The sequence below is a fragment of the Mus caroli genome, chromosome 13 (genome assembly GCF_900094665.2).
Source record: "Mus caroli chromosome 13, CAROLI_EIJ_v1.1, whole genome shotgun sequence".
In the NCBI taxonomy this organism is placed as follows: Eukaryota; Metazoa; Chordata; class Mammalia; order Rodentia; family Muridae; genus Mus; species Mus caroli.
Window position 1 is genome coordinate 36087784 of NC_034582.1, and position 10924 is coordinate 36098707.

The following is a 10924-nucleotide window of genomic DNA, read 5'->3' on the forward strand; positions in this document are numbered from 1 at the left end:
GCAAGGCTTCCCGGAATACCACCAGAAGTTTTTCAGTATGTTTCTCTCTATGAAGTCACAATAAATGATAACAAAGAATGATAAGGTATACCAATAGCACCCAGCATCATCAGCGCAAGAACAGCATCAGCAAAGCCCAACGATGACCAACAAAGAATGGCAAGGTGTACCAATGCCACCCAGCATCGTCCACTGTCTGTTGGGCTATGTTTATATCTTTTCCAAACACCACGTGTTCTCTCAAGCATCAACTCTAGGAAAATATCACGTGCCATTTTTCCAGGCTGCCCCCAGAAAAACACCACGTGTCTGTTCTTAGTAAAACATCTACCCATGTGTGTGCTTCAGCAAAAACACCCTCTCGTAAGACAGTCTTGAGAATAGCATCACCTGACACAACTGAGTCTCTAAAGAAACCAGAAATTGCCACTTCACACACCCACATACTCACATGCTTTCCAAACATACATGCACAAATAAATATATAAAGAAATGAACTCACAGAGCTGTAATTGAAATCAAATGGAATACTAGCTGCCAGGAGCTGTGAGGGCAGGAAGGAGAGGTCAATGGGGACAAAATTTCAGCTCTGTCCCATGAAGAGGTCTGTAGCAGTTACACAACCGTGTGAATGAACTTAGCCATATCAGACCTGTACACTTAACACTGATTATGATGAAGGCATTTCTGTTGTGTGTATTTTGCCATCACTTTCCCCACCCAGATCTCTTTCACACTCCAAGTGTGCGCAGCATTGTCCAGGCTATGTGAGTCTGTCCTTAATGTGTTCTGAAATGATTTTTGTCTTTGGGATTTTTCTTTCTGCTGTAGGATCCCACTGTGAGGTCTGTCTCCAGATCCAGCCCTTTGGCCCCTCCCTACCTTCCTAATGCTGGGATGAAAGCTCAAGTCACCACACCCAGCTAGTCTGAGATATCTGACTGGTGGGGATATCTCAGGTCACCTCTCACACTGTCCACCACCACAGCAGTAGCCATGCTAGGTCACCAATGAGCCTTCCTGAGTAGCTCCAGTAGCAGCGTCTGGGTTACTCACATGGAATCCGGTGTTCCAGTGCTTTGCGTGCAGATGGACTGACTCACTGTGAAGGAGCTGAGCTTGGGCTCTAGCTGTAGGGCTTGCTGATTCTGACATATGCAAAGTCCACATTGTATTGGGGGCATGAGATGGACCCCTATAGGTCTCCAGTGGGGGCCCACCTACAGTAAGAAGGCATTGTCCTGGAGTGTGACCAGGCCTTCCTTCAGAAACAAGCAGCCAGGGTCTTCCTCTGATGTTTCTAAAGTATAGTTCTTAATGGGGTTCTGAAATGACTGCCCAACTGGTCAAACCCAAGTACTCAAATCCTTGTAATTCATAATTTAAGCAGCAGATGGCACCATATCATTGCTTTTTCTGCCTTTCTGGCTCCCTCTCTTTTCCTCCTCTTCTTCCTCCTCCCCTCTCCTCTTTCCCTCTCCCCAATTTCTCTTGCTCCCCTCCTCCCCTTTGCCCCTTTCCCCACTCCCTCTCTTTCCCATGAACCCCCCCCACACACACACACACAAACACACACACATAGACACAAACACACAGAGGCACACATACATGCACACAGACACACACACCAAAAAAATCCTGAGAACCTTAGACAGTTCACTATCTACACACAGAGGGAGGGGCTACTCTCCATGGAAAGACTCAATGGGGAACAGTCTCAGGCTGTAAATGTCTGGGAGGAGGGAGCTGCTATTGAAGTTATCTGTGTGCTCAGTCAACATCTACCCTGGACCAGGAGAAGGCTTTGCCAAATCCCTGAACTTGACCTGGGGAAGCCTTTGATAGTGTCCACATGCCTCAGGGTTCCTGTCAATAACACATAGTCACTCAGGACCACATTGACTCCCCCAAGTGACTTATAAATAAGTGCCTTATTTGTCACATCTAGTCTGCATGTTACAAGCATTTGATACCAGTCCCTAAGATTAGAGACTGTGCCTTTCATTGTTCAGAATGTTCTGAGCTAAGCCCTCTTCCTCTTTTTGGCTATTGTGAATTTATTTTCTGTAGCCTCCCTCAGCCCTGAAGCAGGCTGATCCAGACTTTGACCTTGCTGCCACCGAGAAGGAAAGTACCTAAGGTGGAGCCTTCCGACCTAGATGGCTCTTTTGTTCTGCCACCTGCCACTGCTCTTCTCTGCTACCTGCTGAGAAGCACCTGAGACATTCCAGAGGAACATCCTATTCTGCACATCGCCTACAGGCTGGCTCCAGACACCAAGAATGGACTGGTGGGGGATGGGCCTTCCCCTTTTATAAGTAGTCTCTCGTAGTAAACTGGAGGGCCTTGAACAGAATCATGTCTTGGCTCCATTAATCTCTCGCCATCTAAGTCTCTTTCAGCCCCAGCCTGCCTCCCTGGTGTACCCGGTTCAAGTAGGCCGCAGGCCGGCATACAACAATTTTCCCTGCTTAAAGCTTGCCCAAGCTCAGATTACAAAAATGACAAAGGCTAAGAATATTGCTCAGAGGTTAAAGTGCTTGTTGCACGAGCCAGAGTGCTGGAGTTGGAATCCCAGACCCCACAGCAGTGCTAGGTGGATGCTCGCAGTGCACTGTAGAGTTCCAGCCTCAGAACATAGAAGCAAGGAATTCCCAGGTCAAACTGGCTAGCCCACCTAGCCATATAGATGAGCCCTAGGCTTAACTGAGACCCCCTGCTTCAATGACTTAAGAGGAAGAATAGTTAAAGAAGAGTCTAGATGTTTGCCTTGGGTATCTACATATACATGCCCCGCCTCCTGGGCCCCATTGCACAAACATACATACACAGATGCACACACACATAACACACATCACATGGAAATAATAAGAAAAAATTCTAGTGTATATTTCCTAATACCTCTACAAATTTCAGAAAAGATCTTTCGCTTCTCAGAACTTGCTATATGATGTAAGGCAGTGGTTTGTAGCGTCTTAACTATTTAACTACTTCAGTGATAACCATTTTAAAAGATACTTGGAGCTGAGTGTAGTGCTACACACCTATAATCCATGTGGTCAGGTAGTGGAGACAGAAAGACACAAGTGTGAAGCCAGTCAGGCTATGGAGCAAGATTTGCCTCAAATAATCTTTCTCAAATCACACACTTTAAATCCCAGCACTAAGGAGGCAGAGGGAGGTGAATATCTGAGGCATCAGGCTCATAGAGGGTTCCAGAACAGTCAGGGCTGGGTAGAAAGACTGTATCTCAAAAAAAAATAAATAAATAAAAATAAAAAATAAATACCCCACTCCCCCAAAAAACCAACTCTTTCTCTCTTTTTCCTTCTTTCCCTTCTCTCTCCAGGGCCTCCCAGGCTAAAATGGTTAGCCACACTGAAGAACTTTGGGTTTGGTTGAGAGATCCTGCCTCAGTTAATGGTATGGAAGAGAGATGAATAATATTTATGGAAATCATTAAGAATGGGGAAAAACATTCATAAGGAATAAGCTTGAAAAAGGGGCCAGGAAGGTGAATCTCTTTACCCTACTAGTCCCATATACAAGAGTGGAAAGAGGTTCTCACAGACAGACTCTGGAATAAACAGAGATGCAGGGGCAGGCAGGACTTGGTCCTTTCCCTGCTAATATTAAATAAGGAAGCTGGTGTGCTGAGCAATACCCAGCAACTGTCTTAAAGCACTATGTTTCCCCACTGTGAAATGTCTCCTGAAGGCTCAAGTGTTTGAAAGCATGGTCCCCAGCAGGTGGCTGCTTTGAAAAGAGGTGGAACCTAACTAGAGGAAGTCGGTCACTGGGAAGACGGTCTTATTAAGCTAGCCACACCATGCTTCCTATCCATTTCCTTCTTCCTGAGTACAGACAGTGTGGCCAATTGTCTCACTCTCCTGCCACAACACGTACCAACTGCGGTGGGCAACATCCCCTCAAACTGTGAGCTAAAGCAAGCCCTTGCTTTCTTATGCTCTGTGGTGGTTTGAATATGCTTGGCCCAGGGAGTAGCACTATTAGGAGGTGTGGCCTTGTTGGAGGAAGTGTGTCACTTTGGGAGTGGGCTTTGAGACCCTCCTTCTAGCTGTCTGGAAGACAGTCTCTCCTGGTTGCCTTCAAATCAAGATGTAGAATTCTCAGCCCCTTCTCCAGTCTTTCTGCATGCTGCTGTGCTACCTGCTATGATGATAATGGACTAAACCTCTGAAACTGTAAGTCAGCCCCAATTAAATGTTCACCTTTAGAAGAGGTGTCATAGTCATGGTGTTTTCTCACAACAATGGAAACCTTAACTAAGACATACTCTTTTTTTTTTTTTTTTTTTTGGTTTTTCAAGACAGGGTTTCTCTGTATAACCCTGGCTGTCCTGGAACTCACTTTGTAGACCAGGCTGGCCTTGAACTCAGAAATCCGCCTGCCTCTTCCTCCCGAGTGCTGGCATTGAAGGCATGCACCACCACGCCCGGCTGACATACTCTTTCTTGTCAGGTATTTGATACAACAGTGAGAAAATCAACTCATCCATTCCCCCAAATCAATAACCAATATCTTACTGTAGAAGCTACTGAGATCCACTTTGGATTTTGAAGTGTGCTAAATATCTAATTCTGCATGAGTCTGTCCTCGCTGTCATCTTCACCATAGTAAGTGTTAGCACTAAAGCTTTGTTCTCCAGAGCCACAGGAAAAGCTAAGTTGTAGGACATCTTATAACTGCCCATTCAGAGTGTCAGGTCTTCTTGGAGGGAGAGTCCATCCCCAATGATAAAGATCAAGAAACAAAACTGTGCAAAAGATCTGCACAGGGCAGTCACTGGGAGCTGGAAGAGGCCACCATCATCACCCAGGCCTGTGCTAGGGACAGGCAAGAGTGCTGGAGCTGAGTCTTGAGATGAACCACCCGTCATCAAAAACTGAGTACCACAAAGCAGCCGAGTGTTCTCCGCAGGGACTTCTGGGAAGGAATGGAGGGGATGAGAGGTCTTAAAGGCACAAACTCAAAACTGCACATAGCAGTACATCCCTGTCATTCAAGCACTTGGGATGCAGAGGCTGGAAGATCTGTCCAAAGACATCCTTGGCTACATAGCGAGGTTGAGGCCAGCCTGGGACATGAGAATCTGTCCCCAAACAAAACAGACAGATGCTTCAGAATCATAGAGGCAGAGAGTACCCAGGTGAGCAAAAGTTAGTGTCTCATGGGTACAGAGTTTGGGTTTAGAATCAAGGAGATGATGATGGTCAGGGCAGTATCAACACCCTTAATACCACTCAGCTGTGTCTAAAAGAAGACGATGACAGCTTTTATACTAAATATACTTCACCATAAAGAGTCCATTAAAAAAACTTTAAATTGAGCAAGTGATGTTGTTGCTCAGTGCCCAAAGTACTTTCTCCTCAACTTGGATACATTTCTCTTGTTGTGATAAACACCCAAAGCAACACAACAGCTATGTCAGGGTACAACTCTTAGGTCACCTTCTGTCACTGAGGTAAGTCAGGGCAGGAACCTGAAGGCAGGAGCTAAAGCAGAGGCCGTGGAGGGATGCTGCTTACTGGCTTGCTCAGCCTGCTTTCTTTATACAACCTGGGACTACTGGCTTATAGCCAATTCAGCTAGGCTCCTCCCAGGGACCTAGCGACGGGGACCTAGAAATAGCTTGCATCATTACCTGACGCCATTGCCTGCCAGGTGGGAGCCAGGGGCAGCAGGGGGAGCGTTTCAAGAGGACGGCTCACTACCCCAGCCCCTCTTTCTTTCTCTCTCCCTCTCTCCTTTCTCAGTCTCTGTCTGTTCCCATGTGTTCCTAGCTGGCCTCTCTTTCTGTCCTTCTCCATCCCCACTTTCTCTGCCCTCATGACTCTTATCTACCTCTACTCTTTCTTCAGGTCCTTCCCAAATAAACTTCCCTTATACCAGGTCTGTTGCATGGCATGGCATAATTTCTCAGGGGGATACCTTGGCATTGGTCCACCAGGTACCCCCTTAGTGCCACAGCTGCATTATATTTCAAAAGCAGGGATTCCCTTCCCAGGCATGGCAGTACCCACAGTGGGCTGAGTCCTCCTACATAACTATTAATCTAGACAATGCTGCAGGCTAAGCTGCTCAACTGATATTCCCTCTTCCCAGACAACTCTAGCTTATATTAAGCACTCTGCCCAAGTCTGGCATCCTGAGTTCAATTCCTGGAACCTACACAAAGCTAGAAGTAGAAATCTAATGCCACCAAGTTGTCCTCTGACCACCAAACATGCACCATGGCCCATCCCCAATACTGATAATGAAATTATAAGGTTAAACAGCAAGGCTTAGAGAATGGTAAGACTGAAGGCTGAAGGTAGAGTGCAAGAATGAACACAACTGAGCCTTGAATTTTTGAGGAGAGCCACTAAGCAAATCTCATTCCCTATAAAAATTATGAACCAAGAGGATATTAGACAAGACCCCCGTTAGATTGTTAAATGTGCTTATTTACTAATAAAATTTCAGCTCCTGCTATGAAAAAAAAAAACCCACTTTTTTATTCTTTTCAAATCCTCATTTAAGGTACCAGGTATGGTGGGAGATGCCTGGAATACCATCTCTTAGGAGACAGAACCAGGAGATTAGCTGCTATCATGAGGCCAGCCTGGGCTCTATGATGGGCCCAGGCCAGCTAGAGCTACACAGCAATGACTTCATTTAAATACCCCTCATCTATACACATCTTGCCCCATTCTCCTTTTAGTCATTGGTGACATTTCATAGTTTCCTCATCAGTAAATTTACTAAAACCTTGAATTCATTTCATGTTATATGTAGTATGTGTTTGTGTGCACATACATGTGGTGGTCAGATGTCAATGTCAGGGGTCTTCCTTGAGTACTCTCCACCTTTTTTTTCTTTCTTTTTTTTTTTTTTTGAGACAGGTTGTATCATTGAACTCAGAACTCCCTGATTCAGCTGGAGTCCTGGGAATCCTCTGGTTCCCCCTCCCGCCCACAGCCTCTGCTTCTTTCACCCCAGGATCACAGGTGTACACCTGCTAATCTCGCTTTTCTCTGTTGGATGGTTGGGATCTGAACTCAGCTGAGTTGGTTTTACCTTTATTATCCACTCACAGAATGTGGCTTCATTTGTAGATAAAATGGACCCGCTGGTTGAATTCCTAAACTGGAGAGACACAGTGTCCAACCAGGCCAAAGGCTCTGCTCAGGGAAGACCTGAGACATAGAACAGAGAATCCATATCCCCCAAGGTGAACTAAGCCCCGTGGAAAAACAGAGCAGCTGAGCCATGAAACAGTCTATTGATTTTTCTTCAGCTGAATAAGTCACTCTTTTCCTGAGACAAATAAGAAAAACTGTGGTTACCCAATCCCTATTCTTAAGAGAGATACAAACAAGGGACTGTGGAGAAACTCCCTGCTTTTTGTTGTCTCATTGCATAGCCTACATTGGCTTTGAATTTGTTATGTAGCTCCAACTGGCCTGAAACTCCTAATGCATTGCTTCTGGCATGCTGAGATCACACAATAAATAGGTTTTTTGGCATGCATAGCCCTCACTCGTGGAACACATTAACAATGCCATAATTCTTAGGTGATAAAATGCTGCCATGAAATCTCATGATATTGAATCACAGGGTGAAAAAATAACGCTTCCTACACAATTTTTCTACCATGCTTTAAACTTGCAGTGGTGCTTTGACTACAAATGCCCTCCATAGACTCATGAGTTTGAATGCTCAACCATAAGGAGCTGAGGGTTTATGGAGGAAGCGTGCCTCTGTAGAGGTGAGCTTTGGGATGCCACGCTCAAGATAGGCCTAGTGGAAAAGTCTCCTTCTCTGCCTTCAAATCAAGATGTAGATTCATAGCTCTTTCTCTAGCACCATGTCTGCCTGCATGCTACCATGCTTCTCCCCATAATGCTAATGGACTAAACCTCTGATGCTGTAAGCCAGCCCCAATTAAATGTTTTCCTTTATAAGAGTTACTGTGGTCATGGTGTGTTTTTATAGCAATAAAACCCTAAAATAGAAATTGGTTCCACCATAGTGGGAAATGGTGTGACAGACTTGACCATGTTTGGGGGAAGGACGTTGGAACTTTGTGCTAAAAAAGCCACTGAGTCTAGACAGTGGGCTATCAATACTCTACTGAAAATTAAGAATGTTAGGAGCAGTGCAGAAGATGAAGGCCTGGCTTTGTGAATTTTCAGAGGGAAGGAAAGACTCTATTGGCCTTTTGTGTGAACAGTCTTTGGCTCTGGTTAGCTGGGGCTGGAGAATCAGCTATGATTAACAAGATGCCAGATCTACTAAAGTGAAACCTTTGCTTTGCTGGGATACTCAATCCCGGTCAGCTGGCCACACCTGCTCCAAAAGGCCACACCTCCTAATAGTGCCAATCCCTATGGGCCAAGTATTCAAACACTTGAGTCTATGAGGGCCACTCCTATTCAAACCACCACAGTCACTAATTGTGAAGATGCTCTCCAGCTGGATCTCAGGGAGGCATGAGATCAACCAAGGCTCCTTCCTCTCTGATGACTCCAGCCTGTGTCAAATTGACACACAAAGCAAGCCAAAGTAATTAACCCCTTGTCAACTTGACACACAAACACATCACTGTTAATCCACAACTCTTCCTTTCTTATCCCCAAGATCTCATATTAAAGACATAAATAACTTTAAAGGTCCCATAGTATTTACAAATTCAAACACATTAAGGGGAAAGATTTCCGGCAGTGACTAACCCTTGCTGAGTTGTGCACTACCCGTTTGTTTCTACTGTATTGTTTTTAGTTGCCTTTGTCATGGGGCAAATCACAGTGTCCTTTCAAAGACATGAGCATTTGGTTTTCTTCAGAATTCATCTTATTGAAGATATGAGTAAATATTTGAAAAGTTATGGTGTAAATGAAATAGAAAGAGGAATGGAGGAATGGGAGGAATTGTGGCATGGGAGAAATCAAATTCCTAAGGATCTTGAACAGCAAGTAGAGAAATCTGTGTTTTATCACATAGCCTATGTGGTATTACTGAGTTTTGAGCAGCATATAATTCATGATATTTAAGATGTTAATCTGGCTACAGAGTATAAATTCAATCTTATTTTAAATTATATTTAATTTCATTTTTCATTTTATTTTTGTTTGAGATCGGGTCTTCCAATGTAATCTTAGCTGGCCTGGAACTCCCTGTGTAGACCAGGCTGGTATTTAGTTCTTGTCTGATTATTTAATTTTTAAGATAGGATGTTTGTTTATAGTGTAAGCTGATCTCAAACTCACAATCCTCCTGCCTGTGTATGTCACAACCTCTATAAGGTTAGTCTTTCAGTGAACAGTTCCCTTCATTAGGACCCTCGGCCCTGTATCTTGCAATGCCCCTGTAGTCCCTTCTGTAACCATACTTTTGGTTACTTTACTGGGATCTTTTACCCACTACTCACTCCTCCCACCACAATCCCTTCTAACCCCCAACACTAATTAAGAGAGAAATTAGAGGGGAAAAGAAGCATCAATCTTGTTAGACTCTTTCTTGCTAACTAGGGCCATCAAGTTTCTTGAGGCAAGTCTAATCTCCGTCATCAGGATATCTCCAATCAGCAGCCAGCAGCCAGCATGAGCAGCATGCAGAATGAGCTGCTGCAGCGGCCACCTCCTCTCTTGGGGCTCTGACATTTATGGACTCTCTCAAGAGTTCCTAGAATTCCAAAACAAACTATCTTTAGCTGGCAGAATTATGGCCCCTGCCAGAGTATGACACAAATCATAGCTGCTGCGAACAATCTGAAGCAGCCCCTTATCCCATACCTACAATTAAAACAAAGACATGTTTCCATTACACAACTGGCTTTTTAAAAGAAACCAAGAATTCACACTACATTTCCCCCCTTTCTGTTTTAAGCCAATAATTGTGCTATGTTTAATGAGAAATTATAAACAGAGACATTTTCAGTGAACCCTTTCAGATGAGTCATTTTTTTTTTCTCTATAACCTGGTGACACTCGACTGTTCTTGTCTGAAACAGCTCATTCTTTTTGCTGTGGAACCTCAAGCTAGGACCCCAGAGCTGTTTTCTGATGGCAAAAATTACCTTGGATATCCCTCTTGCACATACACTTATTAGTCTAATGGTATGCCTTGCCACATCTTCAAACCCGAGAAGCTTAGGCATTCGTTCTGAAAAACCATTACTGCCAGGAATGGCTTGTTTGCTTCTCTGGTAGAAAGTAACATGCTTTTCACAATTAATGCACCAGACCTTTTTGAGATCTGAGGCTTTTGGAAATTTGGTCAGTTTCTTTGTAAATGGCCAAATTTACCACATTGAAGCACTGGATATTTTTATATCGGAGACCTTTAGCAATAGCTTATCTTGTCATGTTGGCATGATACTAGTGAGAGCCAATATCAGTTATGTCCTTTATCCACTCATCCATTGACACTGCCCTTGCTTTTAGTGATCTAATAACTCTCTTACATTCAGTATTTGCATTCTCAATTGCGAAGATCTCTATTAACACCTGTCTGACTGAATAAACTCACCTTCTCTAGCTCTTTCTGAACTCTGGCTGACTGGTTCAACTCATCTGTTCTGGATCAAACTCCTCCTCTCCAAGCTGGCTGATTCAAAATGGCTTCTCTCAGCTTCTGACTGAATCGTTATGCTTGAAAAAAAACTCTGAATCCCACAAACGGAACTGTACTGACTGAACTGCTCTGAACTGAGCTCAACCGCACTCAACTGAACTGCACCAAACTGAACTGCCTCTCCCTGCACTGTAGCCTCTCCTTCCCACCTGTTCTCTTGAGAGTTGGGCGTATCCTATCCCTGACTCATTCTGTAAAATTTTGTCTGCCCCTCAATTAGACGTCATTGCTTGGGATTAAAGGTGTGTACCAAGGATAAATATGTATTCCAACAAGAGGGATTAAA